Source organism: Colobus angolensis, unplaced genomic scaffold, assembly GCF_000951035.1.
Source record: "Colobus angolensis palliatus isolate OR3802 unplaced genomic scaffold, Cang.pa_1.0 Scaffold430, whole genome shotgun sequence".
NCBI classification, from domain to species: domain Eukaryota; kingdom Metazoa; phylum Chordata; class Mammalia; order Primates; family Cercopithecidae; genus Colobus; species Colobus angolensis.
Window position 1 is genome coordinate 879,829 of NW_012117711.1, and position 11,718 is coordinate 891,546.

The window sequence follows — 11,718 nt, forward strand, 5'->3', positions numbered from 1 at the left end:
CGTGTGCATGTGTCTTTGTAGTAGAATAATTTATAATCCTTTGGGTATATACCCAGTAGTGGGATGGCTGGGTCATATGGTACATCTAGAGGCTGGGGGAGGGGCGCCCACCATTGCTGAGGCTTAAGTAGGTAAACAAAGCCGCTGGGAAGCTAGTATGTAGTACATTTCTATGTGGTACATAGCAATCTAGTCTGCAACATCGTAACTTATCAGGCTAGGTTTTTTTTGTTTGCTTTGTTTTTGTTTTCATTTTTCTTTACTGCAGCAACAGAAATACATAGTAATAGGATCATAAAGGAACTTTGAGATAGCATAATGTTTGCAGCTGTGTAATGGATTATAAGTCAGTATTACAAAATACCAAGATCTGAGTGTTTTCCTTTCCCTTACTGCCTTCGGCTTTCCTGCATTAGTGCCAGCCTGCCTGATTCCAGCACAGCAAAGTATCTTTGACCAAGTTAAGTATGAAATAAGCCTGAAAGTCAATTTGTACTCAGCCAAACCTATTAATGACAAATACGCTAAACAGTGGTTTTTAATGTGTGGCCCCAGGTAACTTGTAGAAAATTCAAAGTATCTTGTAAATTTGTTTGAGTTCTTTGTAGATTCTGGATATTAGCTCTTTGTCAGATGAGTAGATTGCAAAAATTTTCTCCCATTCTGTAGGTTGTCTATTCACTCCGATGGTAGTTTCTTTTGCTGTGCAGAAGCTCTTCAGTTTAATTAGATCCCATTTGTCAATTTTGGCTTTTGTTGGCATTGCTTTTGGTGTTTTAGACATGAAGTCTTTACCCATGTCTATGTCCTGAATGGTATTGCCTGGGTTTTCTTCTAGGGTTTTTATGGTTTTAGGTCTAACAGTTAAGTCTTTAATCCATCTTGAATTAATTTTTGTATAAGGTGTAAGGAAGGGATCCAGTTTCAACTGGGGCTAGCCAGTTTTCCTGGCACCATTTGTGGTGAAGGATATGAACAGACACTTCTCAAAAGAAGACATTTATGCAGCCAACAGACACATGAAAAAATGCTCATCATCACTGGTCATCAGAGAAATGCAAATCATAACCACAATGAGATACCATCTGACACTGGTTAGAATGGTGATCATTAAAAAGTCAGGAAACAACAGGTGCTGGAGGTGATGTGGAGAAATAGGAACACTTTTACACTGTTGGTGAGACTGTAAACTAGTTCAACCATTGTGGAAGACAGTGTGGTGATTCCTCAAGGATCTAAAACTAGAAATACCATTTTACCCAGCCATCCTATTACTGGGTATATACCCAAAGGATTATAAATCATGCTGCTGTAAAGATACATGCACAAGTATGTTTCTTGCAGCACTATTCACAATAGCAAAGACTTGGAACCAACCCAAATGTCCAACAATGATAGACTGGATTAAGAAAATGTGGCACATATACACCATGGAATACTATGCAGCCATAAAAAAGGATGAGTTCATGTCCTTTGTAGGGACATGGATGCAGCTGGAAACCATCATTCTCAGCAAACTATCGCAAGGACAGAAAACCAAATACCGCATGTTCTCACCCATAGGTGGGAATTGAACAATGAGAGCACTCGGACACAGGAAGGGGAATATCACACACTGGGGCCTGTTGTGGGGAGGGGGCAAAGGGGAGGGATAGCATTAGGAGATATACCTAATGTAAATGACGAGTTAATGTGTGCAGCACACTAACATGGCACATGTATACATATGTAACAAACCTTCACGTTGTGCACATGTGCCCTAGAACTTAAAGTATAATAAAAAAATTTAAAAAAAAGAAAAGAAAGAAAATTCAAAGTATCATGACCCATGACCCATAATCGCCCCTTATCTACTAAATCAGATACTCTAGAGATAAGACCCAGCAATCTGTGTTTTAACAATTCTTCCAGGTTATGCTCAATTTTCATATCCACTGCGTTAGTGGATATTATTACAGAAAAACCTTTTTCATATCATTCACTACTACATTCTCTTTATTTTACTATGAAATCCTTATATATGTTTTTTTATTTCCGATGGAATTATTTATTTAGGTCACTGAAACATTCAAATACCCACTTCTCAATTTCACTGTAATCTATTTCGAAGTGGATAAAAGCCTTCATTAAAATAGCATACCTAAGAACTCAGTTTATACCTCTGTATTTGGGGCAATTTTGGGAGGAGGGACAGATGTATGTAGTCCCAACGGTAGGTCACTATAACTCTAGATACCAAGAATCATTAATTTGTTTCTATTATTTTGGGTCTTTTTTTCACCACTATGGTTTAGTAGCAAATCTATTTGTCCTAAAGTAAAGTTTATCTCCTTAAGGAACATAAAGAAGACTGGAGAGTTGTGGGTTGGCCTCCTATGCTGTGCATAGAAACAAGCAGCGAGAGCCAGGCTATAGAAAGATAAATGTGAAAAAGTAAAACAGACACAAGCAATGATAATAGACCATGGAGCCACAAGAAAATAGAGAGACAAACACATAAAATGAATTGTTTTCAAATGGCTCTTCAGTTCATGTTTTCAGCACCTCATTAGGCCTGACCGTATTTTTGCCCTTGGAGTCTGAAAAAAAAAGAAGTACATCATTAAAAGAAAAATCCCCCCTCTGCTTATGCTATAGTATTAGTGAGTTTTCATTGCATGCCAATCAAAACTTTCCTAGCATCAAAATTTATCTTTTAGTACCAGAATCTCTACTCCACCCCTATTCCCACACTGCTCTGGTTTCTAAATATTTTGTATATGCTACAATAACAGCTGGAAAATTTTTAGTAAACGAGACTACTATATTACAATAAAAATTAGGAAGTAATTTCTTGTTACTATGATGTTATATGTTAAAGCTAATAAAGAAGAAATGTATTTTCTTCACTAAATATTTTTAAAGTTTATAGATTATATCCTCATATATCTTGAAATGCTCTCACACAATATAAGGATATTTTACAACTGAAGTGATATTGCTATTGAACTCTCAAAATCCAGAATTAAAGCACTTGCTTCTGATAAAATGTTTTCTCTAAAATGTAAAATGAAGTCCTTGGTTTTTTAATGAGAAATACTTCTTATTAGAGTTATGCATCAAAGTTGCAAGAGATGAATAAATATAATATTATGGAGATAGATTAATGTTGACATAATTTCATTTAGGCAGTTGAATTGTAAAATTAAAGATGAACAACCTTTTCAGGTTATACAGTCTTACAAAATACCCTCCCTGTGACCTCATGTCATAGCTTTCTGCCATTTCCCACCATAAATACAGTCATGCATCATTTTATTGTGCTTTGCTTCCCAGATATTGCATTTTTAAATATTGACATTTTGTGTCAACCCTATGTCCAGCAAGTCTATTGGCACAATTTTTCCAATAGTATGTGGTCATTTTGTGTCTCTGTGTCACCTTCTGGTGATTCCTGCAGTACTTAAAACTTTTTCATTATTATTACATCTGTTATGTTGATCTGCGAATCAGCGATCTTTGATTTTACAGTTGTAATTGTTTTGGAGTGCTATGAACCACTCCCATATGACGATTAAGTCAATTGATAAATGTTGTGCTCTGACTGCTCTACTGACCAGCTGCTTCACCATCTCTCTCCCTCTCCTTGGGTCTTCCTATTCCCTGAGACACAAAACTATTAAAATTATGATAATAACCCCACAATGACCTCTAAATGTTCAAGGGAAAGATGATTTGCACATCTCTCATTTTAAATCAAAAGCTAGTTATTATTAAGCTTAGTGAGGAAGCCATGTCAAAAGCTGAACTAGACCAAAAGTTTAGACTTTTATGCAAAACAGTTAGTCTAGTTGTGGATGAAAGGGATAAGTTCTTGAAAAAAATTAAAGGTGATAAGCCAGTGAACACATGAATTATAAGAAAGCAAAACAAATGTATTTCTGATATGGAGAAAGTTTTAGTGGTTTAGATAGGAGATCAAACCAGCCATAACATTCCATTAAACCAAAGTCTAATCCTGTGCAAGGTCCTAACTCTCTTCAAATCTACAAAATTGGAAGAAGTAAGGAAGCTGCAGAAGAAAACTCTGAAGCTGGTAAAGGTTGGCTCATGAGGTTTAAAAAAAAAAATTGTTTGCGTAACATAATGGTGCAAGGTGATGCAGCAAATGCTGATGTAGAAAGTGCAACAAGTTATACAGATCTAGCTAAGATAATTGATAAAGATAGCTACAGTAAACAACAGATTTTCAATGTAGATGAAACAACCTTCTATTGGAAGGATATGCCATCTAGGAATTTCATAGCTAGAAAGAAGTCAATGCCTGGCTTCAAACGTCAAAGGACAGGCTGACTTATTACAGGCAAATGCAGCTGTGGACTTTAAGTTGAAACAAGTATTCATTTACCATTATAAAACTCCTAGGGCACTTAAGAATTATTCTCAATCTATTCTACCTGTGCTTTGTAAATAGAAGAACGGAGAGTGGATGACAGCATATCTGTTTATTTCATGAATATTTTATCTACTGTTGAGACCTACTGCTTGGGAAAAATAGACTCCTTTCAAAATATTACTGCATATTTACAATGCACCTTGTCGCTCAAGATTTATAATAGAGATGTACAAGGAGATTAATCTTGGTTTCATGCCTGCAAAGCACAACATTCAATCTGTAGCCTATAGATCAAGGAGTAATTTTGACTTTCATGTATTATTATTTAAGAAATACATTTCATAAGGCTATTACTTCCATAGGTAGTAATTCTTCTGATGCATCTGAGTAAAGTAAATTGAAAAGCATCTGTAAAGGATTCGCCTCCTAGATGCCATTAAGAACATTTGTGATTAATGGGAAGAGGCCAAGATATCAACATTAACAGAATTTTGAAAGAAGCTGACTCCAACATTCATGAATTACACTGAGAGGGGTTCAAGATTTCAGTGGAGGAATTAACTGTCAATGTGGTGGAAATAGCAAGAGAAGTAGAATTAGAAGTAGAGCCTGAAGATGTGACTGGATTGCTTCAATCTCATGATAAAACTTGAAGAAATGGGAAATTGCTTTCTGTGGATGAACAAAGGAATTTCTTGAGATGTAACCTAGTCTTGGTGAATATACTGTGAGCATTATTGAAATGACAACAAATGATTTAGAATATTACACAAACATGATTGATAAGTCAGTGGCAGAGTGTGAGAAGAATGACTCTAATTTCTAAGGAAGCCCTACTGTAGGTAAAGGGTAATCAAACAGAATTGTGTGCTATAGGGAAATATGTTGCAATAGGAAGACTCCACTGATGTGACAAAATTCAATGCTGTATTTTTTAAAATTTTAAAAATTTTAATTTTGTGCTGCATAGTATGTGTATATATTTGTGGTATACATGAGATACTTTGATATTGGCATGCAATGTGTAATAATCATATAATAGTAAATGGGGTATTTATTCCCTCAAATGTTTATCATTTGTGTTATAAACAATTCAATTATACTATACCATATAACATATAATAAATATATGTTAGTTATTTAAAAATGTACAATTAAATTATTATTGACTACAGTCACTCTGTTGTGTCAAATATTGGGTTTTATTCATTCTTTCTATTTTTTGTACCCATTAATGAAGCCAACTTCCCCTCCAATAACCCCTCCGCAACCGTCCATAGAATCTAGCAAACATGTTTCTGCTATTTCCAAGATTTTAATTGTTTTAATTTTAAGCTCCCACAATAAGTGAGAACATGCAGTGTTTGTCTTTGTGTGCCTGCCTTATTTCACTTAACATAATGACCCCTAGTTTCATTCATATTGTTGTAAATGACAGGATCTCGCTCTTTATTTTTAATTCATGTTGTTGTAAATGACGGGATCTCGTTCTTTTTTATGGCTGAATGGTACTCTATTGTGTATATGTACCCCATTTTTTTCTCCATTTATCTGTTGATGGACAATTAGGTTGCTTCCAAATTGTGGCTATGGTGAACAGTGCTGAAACAAACGTGGGAGTACGTATGTCTCTTTGATATACTCATTTCCTTTCTGGTGGGTATATCCACTCCTGTGGGATTGCTGGATCATATGGTAGCTCTATTTTCAGTTTTGTGAGGAAGCTCCAAACTGTTCTCCATGGTGGTTGTACTAATTTACATTCTCACCAACAGTGTATGAGTGTTCTCTTTTCTCCACATCCTCACAAGCACTTCTTATTGCCTTGCTTTTGGATATAAGCCATTTTGCTGGGGTGAGAAGATATCTCATTGTATTTTGATTTGCATTTCTCTGATGATCAATGATGCCAAGGAGCTTTTTGTATGCCTGCTTGTCATTTGTATGTCTTTTTTTGAGAAATGTCTATTCAGATATTTTGCTTTTTTTTCAATCAATTTGTTATACTTTTTCCTATAGAGGTGTTTGAGCTCCTCATGTATTATGTTTATAATTCCATTGACAGATAGGTACTTTGCAAATATTTTAGTTTATTCTATGTGTTGTCATTACATTTTGTTGATTGTTTCTTTTGCTGTGCAGAAACTGTTTAACTTGATGTGATCCAATTTGTCCATGATTGCTTTGGTTGCCTATGTTTTTGGTGTATTAATCAAGAAATGCTTGTCCACTCCAATGTCCTGGAGAGTTTTCTCAATATTTTATTGTAGTAGTTTTATAGATTGAGGCCTTAGATTTAAGTCTTTAATCCATTTTGATTTTATTTTTGTATATATCAAGAGAGAGGAGTCTTGTTACTTTCTTCTGCATGTTGATATCCACGTTCCCCAGCACTATTTATTGGAGAAACTGTCCTTACCTCAATGTATGGTCTTGGTGCCTTTGTAAAAAATGAATTCACTGCAGATGTATGGAATTGTTTCTGGGTTTTGTATTCCATGACCCTGGTATATGTATTAGTTTTTAGTGCCAGTAGAATGTTGTTTTGGTTACTATAACTCTGCAGAATAATTTGAAGTCAGTTAATGTGATTCTTCCAGTTTTGTTCTTTTTGCTCAGAATGCCATTGACTATTTGGGGTCTTTTATGATTCCATGTAAATTTCAGGATAGTTTTTTTTCTATTTCTGTGAAGAATGTAGTTAGAATTTTGATAGAAATTGCACTGAATCTGTAAAATGCTTTGGGTAGTATAAATATTTTAACAATATTGATTCCTCCAATCCATGAACATGGAAAATCTTTCAATGTTTTCATCTTTTTTCTACTTCTTGCATCAGTGTTTTATATTTTTTATTGTAGAAAATTTTTACTTCTTTAGTTAATTCCTAGTATTTAAATTTGTATGTAGCTCTTGTAAATGGGATTACTTTTTAATTTCTTTCTCAGATTGTTCAGTGTAGGCACATAGAAATGTTTTGTATGTGGGTTTTGTATCTTGCAACTTTACTGAATTCATTTCTCAGTTTTAATAGTTTTGGTGGAGTCTTTAGGTTTTCTCAAATATAAGATCAGACCTTCTACAAATAAGGACTTCTAAAAGAAAAATTCCAATTTGGATTCCCTTTGTTTCTTTCACTTGTCTGATTGCTATACCTAGGACTTCCAACACTGTGTTCAATAACAGTGGTGAGAGTGGACATCTTTGTCATGTTCCAAATTTTAGAGGAAAGGCTATGAGATTTTCATCATTCAGTACGATACTGGCTGTGGTTCTGTCATATATAGTTTTTATTATGTTGAAGTATGTTCCTTCTATACTCAGCTTTTTGAGGGTTTTTATAATGAAGGGATGATGCATTTTATCAAAGGCTTTTTCAGCATCAATTGAAATGATCATATAGATTTAGTTCTTCATTCTGTTGAAATGATGTATCACATTGGTTGATTTACATATGTTGAACCATTTTGGCATACCAAGGGTAAATCCTACTTGATCATGATGAAAAATCATTTTAATGTTTGTTGAATTCAGTTTGCTAGTATGTTGTTGAAGATTTTTGCATCAATATTCATCAGGGATGTTGGCCTGTAGTTTTCTTTTTTTGATGTCTTTGTCTGATTTTTGTATGAGGATAATACTGGCCTCAAAGAAGGAATATGGAAGTATTCCCTCCTCATCTATATTTTGGAATGGTATAAGTAGAATTAGAATTAGTTTCTTAAATGATTGGCAGAATCCAGTGGTAAAGCCAACAGATTATGGGCTTATCTTTGAAGGCCTATTTCATTATAGCTTTGATCTTGTTACTTGTCGTCAATCTCAGGTATTAGATTTCTTCCAGGTTCAACTTTGGTAGGTTGTATGTGTCTAGAAATTTACCAATTCCTCTAGATTTTCTAATATATTAACATATAGTTTCTCTTAGTAGCCAATAATAATCTTGTGAATTTCTGTGGTAGCAGTTGTAATGTCTCCTTTTTCATCTCTGTTTTTATATTTACTTATTTATTTTAGCCTGCCTACATTCAAGGTTAATATTCATATGTGTAGATTTTATCATGGCATTGTGTTGCCATCTGTTTGTTTATTTTTTATTAATTTTTTTATATTATACTTTAAGTTCTGGGGTACATGTGCAGAACGTGCAGGTTCGTTACATAAGTATACATGTGCCATGGTGGTTTGCTACACCCATCAACACGGCATCTACATTAGGTATTTCTCCTAATGCTATCCCGCCTCTAGCCCCCTACTCCCCAGCAGACCCTAGTGTGTGATATTCCTCTCCCTGTGTCCATGTGTTCTCATTGTTCAACTCCCACTTATGAGTGAGAACATGCGGTGTTTGGTTTTCTGTCCTTGTGATAGTTTGCTGAGATTGATAGTTTCCAGCTTCATCCATGTCCCTGCAAAGGACATGAACTCATCGTTTTTTATGACTGCATATTATTCCATGGCGTATATGTGCCACATTTTCTTAATCCAGTCTATCATTGATGGGCATTTGAGTTGGTTCCAAGTATTTGCTATTGTGAACAATGCTGCAATAAATATACATGTGCATGTGTCCTTATAGTAGAATGATTTATAATCCTTTAGGTATATATCCAGTAATGGGATTGCTGGGTCAAATGGTATTTCTAGTTCTAGATCCTTGAGAAATCGCTGTACTGTCTTCCACAATGATTGAACTAATTTACACTCCCACCAACACTGTAAAAGCATTCTTATTTCTCCACATCCTCTCCAGGATCTATTTCTGACTTAAAAAAAAAAAAAAAAAGAAAAAACTTTTATTAATTTAAAAATGATCACCATTCTAACTGGCATGAGATGGTATCTCATTGTAGTTTTGATTTGCACTTCTCTAATGATAAGTGATAATGAGCTTTTTTTCATATGTTTGTTGACTGCATAAATGACTTCCTTTGGGAATTGTCTGTTCATATCCTTCATCCACTTTTTGATGGGGTTGTTTGTTTTATTTCTTGTAAATTTGTTTAAGTTCTTTGTAGATTCTGGATATTAGCCCTTTCTCAGATGGATAGATTGTAAAAGCTTTCTCCCATTCTATAGGTTGATAGTTGACTCTGATGATCGTTTCTTTTGCTGTGCAGAAGCTCTTTAGTTTAATCAGATCTCATTAGTCTATTTTGGCTTTTGTTGTCATTGCTTTTGGTGTTTTAGTCATGAAGTCTTTGCCCATGCCTATGTCCTGAATGGTATTGCCTAGGTTTTCTTCTAGGGTTTTTATGGTTTTAGGTCTTACATTTAAGTCTTTAATCCATTTTGATTTTATTTTTGTATATGGTGTAAGGAAGGGATCCAGTTTCAGCTTTCTGCATATGGCTAGCCAGTTTTCCCAGTGCTATTTATTAAATGGGGAATCCTTTCCCCATTGCTCATTTTTGTCAGGTTTGTCAAAGATCAGATGGTTGTAGATCTGTGGCATTATTTCTGAGGCCTCTGTTTTGCTCCATTGGTCTATATATCTGTTTTGGTACCAGTACCATGCTGTTTTGGTCACTGTAGCCTTGTAGTATCGTTTGAAGTCAGGGAGTGTGTTGACTGCAGCAATGTTCCATTTGCTTAGGATTGTCTTGGTTATGCAGGCTCTTTTTTGGTTCTATGTGAAATTTAAAGTAGTTTTTTCCAATTCTGTGATGAAAGTCAATGGTAACTTGATCGGGATAGCATTGAATCTGTAAATTACTTTTGGCAGTATGGCCATTTTGGCGATATTGATTTTTCCTATCCAAGAACATGGAATGTTTTTCCATTTCTTTGTGTCCTCTCTTATTCCCTTGAGCAGTGGTTTGTAGTTCTCCTTGAAGAGGTCCTTTACATCTTTTGTAAATTCTATTCCTAGGTATTTTATTCTCTTTATAGCAATTGTGAATGGGAGTTCATTCATGATTTGGCTCTCTGTTTGTCTATTTTTGGTGTATAGGAATGCTTGTGATTTTTGAACACTGCAACAAGAAAAGCTAACTATCCTAAAGATATATGCACCCAATACAGGAGGACCCAGATTCATAAAGCAAGTTCTTAGAGACCTACAAAGAGACTTAGACTCCCACACAGTAATAGCGGGGACTTTAGCAACACACTGCCAATATTAGACAGATCAGTGAGAGAGAAAATTAACAAGGATATCCAGGACTTGAACTCAGCTCTGGACCAAATGCACCTAATAGACATCTACAGCACTCTCCACCCCAAATCAACAGAATATTCTCAGCACCACATCACACTTATTCTAAAATTGACCACATAATTGGAAGTAAAACACTCCTCAGCAAATGCAAAAGAATGGAAATCATAAGAAGCAGTCTCTCAGACCACAGTGCAATCCAACTAGAACTCGGGGTTAAGAAACTCACTAAACTCCGCACAACTACATGGAAACTGAACAACCAGCTCATCTCTGTTTTTATTTGTGTCTTTTCTCTTTTTCCTTGGTCTTGCTAAAGTTTATTTTGTTTATCTTACAAAAGGCCAGCTTTTTGTTTCATTCATTTCTTGTATTTTCTTTATTTCAAATGTGTTTATGTCAGTTCTGATATTTATTATTGCTTTTCTTCTACTAATGTTGGTCTTAGTTTTCTCTTGCTCTTCTAGGTTTTTAAGAGGCATCCTTAGGTTATTTATATGAAATTTTTCTTTTTTTATGTTCACATTTATAACTATATGTTTTCTTTTTAGTACTTATTTCACTGTGTCTCATACATTTTGATATACTGTGTTTCCATTATCATTTGCTTCAAGAAATTTTGCAATTTCCTACTATACTTCTTCCTTGACCTAGTGGTCTTTCAGAAGCATATTATTCAATTTCCATGTGTTTTTGTAGTTTCCAAAATTCTACTTTTTATTCATTTCTATTTATATTCCACTGTAGTCAGAGAAGATGCTTGATATTATTTCAGTTTTTTGAATGTTTTAAGACTTGTTTTGTGATCTAACATATGGCCTATCTTTGAGAATGATCCTTTTGCTGAGGAAAAAAATATATATTATGTAGGCATTAGATGAAACGTTCTGTCAATATCTATTAGATCCATTTGTTCTGTAGTGCAGGTTAACTATGGTGTCTCTTAATTGATTTTCTGTCTAGGAGATATGTCCAATGGTAAAAGTGAGATATTGAAGTCTGCAACTATTATTGTATTGGGGTCTAATAATATTTCCTTATATAATCTGGGTGCTCCAGTCTAGGTTGCATATATATTTAAACTTGTTATATACTTTTATATATTATTTAGTGAGCTAAATTGTCTTTTCTTACAGTTTTTGTCTTGAAAACTGTAGGTTGGTGCAAAAGTAATTGCTGTTTTTGC